We start from the raw sequence: 5,000 nt of genomic DNA on the forward strand, positions 1-5,000 counted from the left end.
CTGTTAATGTATGTGTGTGTGTGTGTGTGTGTGTGTCTGTGTGAAATAGGGAGGCAGGGAGAGAGATGTGTGTCTTTGCAGGCTATTTACATAGTGTTATCGTTGACACAGAGGTCTGAAGATCCCACAGCCATTATTGCTTATCCAGGGTATTGAGTAGCGTCAAGGTGGTGAATATATTAGTGGAAAAGAGATTACCTGGGCTTTCTCTCTCTCCCCCCTCTCTCTCTCTCTGTGTATTTGTGTGTCTGTCAGTGTGTGTGTGTGTGTGTGTGTGTGTGTGTGTGTGTGTGTGTGTGTGTGTGTCACACACATGTGTGATTTTGTGAAAGTGTGTGTTTTTTAGCACAAAAATATATATATATAAAAAATATATATATAAAGATATATCAGAACGTGCTATACAGTAATGGTTGAATTTGTTGGGACCCGCACAGATTGCTGAAAGAATGCTTCAGAAAGAAGAATGAGGGGATCAGAAAGAAAATGATCGACCAGCATGTTAAAGACTTTCAGAACACCTCCAAGCTGCCTGATGTTCTAACTGGGCCCGAACACCTGATCCTCTCTCCATCCCCTGACCTTGTCACAAGCACATCCGAATCCAAACCCTCTCCTTTGGCACTAAGAATGTGTTTGGCTGCTAGTTTGTGTGTGTCTCTGCGAGTGTGTGTGTGTGTGTGTGTGTATGCGTACGTGTGTGTGTGTGTGTGTGTGTGTGTGTGTGTGTTTGCGTGTGCGTGTGCGTGTGTGTGTGTGTGTGTGTGTATGTGCGTGCGTGCGTGTGTGTGTGTATGCGTTTATTTTTCCAGGCGCTGACTCTGACGGAGCACTTGAGCTCTCCGCTAGATGAATGAGCGTGAGTGTGCTTCCTCCAGCTCCGCCAGCGTGAGTGTGGTATTCCCAGTCCCATCCTCTTCCTCTTCCTCTTCCTCTTCTGCTCTGAGCCAGGGGTCGGAAACAGCTGTTAACGCTTCACGTGAATACCAAAAGCATCTCATTCAGGGAATCCTGCATTTGGGTTTCGTTTTGAAGTAGAGACTTCTCTCTGGGTAATGATTGTAGACGTCTATTCATCCCATTTTCATTCAATTGCAGTGTAATCCCATTCACGATTAAATTCAAATCAATTGCATTCTTTGAGATAATTTATGAGTTCTCTATGTTGAGAGCTATTTGATGAAATGTCTTCTAAGTAAAGCCCAGTTTTTTTGTTTTTTTTTACTGTGTTCCTTTTTCTAGACTGTGCGGAACAGCAACAGATTCCCATTTCCGTTTTTAACAAATCGTAACTGGATGAGCCCTTAATCTCTACTGTTTTAAGTCTCTTCCAGTCCTCTCACCAAATATTCTCCCAGACTTAAAAAAAATAGTAGTTTTAAAGCAACGGTGCCATACGCCACTCAAAAGCAGAGGATTGGAAATCAACCATAATCGCTCGCCAGAGCCCAGCATGATCTGTTAAGATCCATCGCAAAAAAAATATTAAAACATCGTCAAGGGCAACCATCACTATACTGCACGATGACCCATATTTGAATCGGATTACAAAATTGCGTGTTCCAAAATATTTTTGGCCCATGTTAAAAATATATCCGGTGGCATGTGTATTTTTAAATAATTACCTCAGTATCTTTAAATACAGTAGGCTACTGGAATCCCCTCGCTAAGCAAGCACACAGCCCATACTGGATGTGCATGTTGAAATTCAGTCACAGCACAAGTGCCAGCCTTGTCACCATAGGAGTTTACTATGCTGTAGTGCAGCGTTTTCATGGTAAAGCTAACGGTCAGTGAGTTTGCTGGAGGCTATAGCTGACACATCAGCAGCAGTGGACTGTGTGAACTGTCCCCACGGATTGCGTGACTAGCGATGTTTGAGCGTATACATTATACATTACACACGCAGCCTCTCTGTCTCTCTTTCTAGGCCATCTCTCTCTCTCGCTCTCTCTCACACACACACTCTCTCTCACTCTCTCTCACACACACACTCTCTAACTCCATCGACTATCTTTTCTCTCTATCAGTCTATCATAATCCAACTTTTTCTCTTTATAGCTTTATCTATCTATCTATCTATCTATCTATCGATATTGCCAGTATTACTCTCTCTTTATATACCTCTTTGTAATGTTCTCTCTCTCTCTCCCTCTCTCTCTATCTCTCTCTCTCTCTCTCTATCTATCTATCTATCGATATTGCCAGTATTACTCTCTCTTTATATACCTCTTCGTAATGTTCTCTCTCTCTCTCTCACTCTCTCTCTCATGACATATATGTACAGGAAGTGTCCCTTGGCAGCAGTATAACTGATATGTATAGGTCAAGTCCACTGACTCACTGGTACCTGCATCTGCAGCATATACGCCAGCATAGCTGGGCAACCTACAGTATTGCATTCATCCAAAGCCACCTTCATCACGCCAAGTATCTATACCGCCTCCTTAAGATGCATATAAAGCACTACTATATATTGAGCTGCGTGCTATTCTCCTGAGAGTGCTTATGTGATCACATGATATAGCTGCTGACATGATGAGGAATATAGCAACTCCTCTTTCCAGGCAAGAGGGACATGTGAACTGCTCGTATGCATGTGCTGTGCGTGAGTGGACGTGTGGGTGTGGGTGTGTGTGTGATTGGATAGGTGTGGTTGGGTGAGTAGGTGTTTGATATGTGAATATGTTGTGTAAAAGTGTGTGTGTGTGTGTGTGTGTGTGTGTGTGTATCATGTGCAAGTTAGTATGTTTGCATGCCAATATGAATTCCTGACTCTCTCTCTCCCTGTGTATGTGTGTGTGTGTGTTCACATGTGAGTGTGAAATCCATGCCTTCTGTCTCCATCTCCCTCCTCTCGACGGGTGCACCTGTGCTTAAAAACGCAGGGTCGGGCCTCCTCCTCCTCCTCCTCCTCTTCCTCCTCCTCCTCCGCCGCTGCTGCTGCCGTCTCTGCCCTGCTCTCTATCCATATTTAAACGCTCACCAGGATGCCAGCTAAATAATGCATTTCTGATGGAGGGACAGGGACCGCATTGTTATCCACTCTCTCCCTCTGCGGCACAGTGCATGAAGAAGAGCCCCAACCCCAGCCAGCGTACAATAGATCCCGTAGATGAGACACACACACACACACACACACGCACACACACACACACACACACACACACACACACACACACAGACACAGGCACACACACACACCCACTCTCACACACACGCACGCACACACACAGGGGGGTCATTCATAACGAGGCCTTCTGGATCGATGCCAAGCATAGGGCATGAAATAGAGTTAGTGTGTTATCGTGAAGGTTGAAATGAAGTTTTTGTTGCCAGTGATGCATTTGGTAAACATGGCTATCAGTGGGCTCAGTCAGTGACTGTTCAGTGAATAGAAGTTTACTGTGGGGACTTAGGCTGAGATGAATCACTTGACATTACAAATATGCTGTCATGGTATAAAGCTGTGAAAAGTGAGGTGTTTTAAACAATGACATATTTGGCTAAAAATATGGATGGCCGTCAGATGTGACCACTGATTCATGTTTGCCTGTCTTCCATGTCTCTTCCACACACACACACACACACACACACACACACACACACACACACACACACATGCAAACATCTCACTTACTCATCGTCAGTCAGACAGGATGATTTGTTCCCCCCTTTATTTAGCTAAGTCTGTCTGCTGATCTCCAAACTACCGTAGTGTGTGTGTGTGTGTGTGTGTGTGTGTGTGTGTGTGTGTGTGTGTGTGTGAGAGAGAGTGTGGAGATAGCAATTATAGCACAGGATATCATTATCAGCAGTGGCGGAGCATGAGATGTTTCCCTGTGATGTTGTCACACACACACACACACACACACACACACACACACACACACATGTTCTACTCCTCTAGAATGCTGGAACGAGAGCCGTGTGAAGATGCGCTGGGAAAAGCTTCTGAGGTTATTATTTATTTTTTTGTCTTGTGTGCTTATGCGTAACCATGGCCATCGGAGGAGAAACAGACTGTTCCTCTTCCACTCTACAGACAGGAAGACACAGAAAAAGAAGATGGAGGGAAAAGAAGAACAAGAATTAGAACGAGGCATGGCCCTCACAGGCAGGAAGTCAGTGGCACAAAAAAAAACGGGAGCCTTGTGTGGAGACGTGTGAGACACATAGAAAGCCGAGCGAAGCAAAGACCACAGCTTCCTTGAGGTCTTTGCAGTATTGCGAGCTTCTAGTCTGCTCACTTCTCGTTTCTGAAAAATACAAGCCAGTGATTCATCCACTGTTTGACCTCCGACGAATCAGATGACAGACAGAGCCATCTGTGACATACGGAGAAGAGTAGAAGAGTATTAATAGTATTAAGAGTCAATCTTAATAATAGCCGTATTCATGAAAAACAGTGACAAGTTAAAGTGTAACTCTGGCGAAAATTGACCCCCAGGTTCTTGTTCTGCATGAAAACACATAAAATAAGCCGAGGTGATGGTATTTTTCGTTGATCAAGCACTCCATACTGTAGCTTGCACCACAGAAACATGCAGTGTGCAGTCAGTGCATTGCCTTGCTATTATTCCAGTTACCAGCAACTTGTGAAAAGAAACTTTATACATTGACAGTATACCAGAATCCAGAGACCCTTAATTGCCACAGTATCACAGAAGTGTAATCATATTTTGAGCCAGTGGCTTTAAGTAGCAATTTACGTTGACGCAAGTTGCCCCCAAGGCTTCCTCTCTATGTATATCCATTGCAAATGCATGTTATGGTCTTACTCGAAACTATTCTGTTTGACACTGTTAACACCCCCAGTGACAGTAAACGCACGCCACATTACGCAAAAGTATGCTATCTGTCTGACTGGTGGACGGACTGGCCATTTACAAGGCTGGAAGGATCAACCAGCAGTCCACATGGATGACATCATTTGTGGTCATCTATAATGAGACACTTTATTACCTTGTTTGTGAAAATGTGGGCAGTGGTAAGCACCT

General features: G+C 44.3%; 1 long non-coding RNA gene across 1 annotated transcript in view; it reads left to right on the plus strand.

Annotated features, from left to right (window-relative positions):
- The window catches only part of LOC134061837 (uncharacterized), a 27,864-nt gene that overhangs the window by 10,754 nt on the left and 12,110 nt on the right, over window positions 1–5,000 (plus strand). The gene's annotated exons all lie outside the window — the stretch shown is intronic.

Source organism: Sardina pilchardus, chromosome 17 (genome assembly GCF_963854185.1).
Source record: "Sardina pilchardus chromosome 17, fSarPil1.1, whole genome shotgun sequence".
In the NCBI taxonomy this organism is placed as follows: domain Eukaryota; kingdom Metazoa; phylum Chordata; class Actinopteri; order Clupeiformes; family Clupeidae; genus Sardina; species Sardina pilchardus.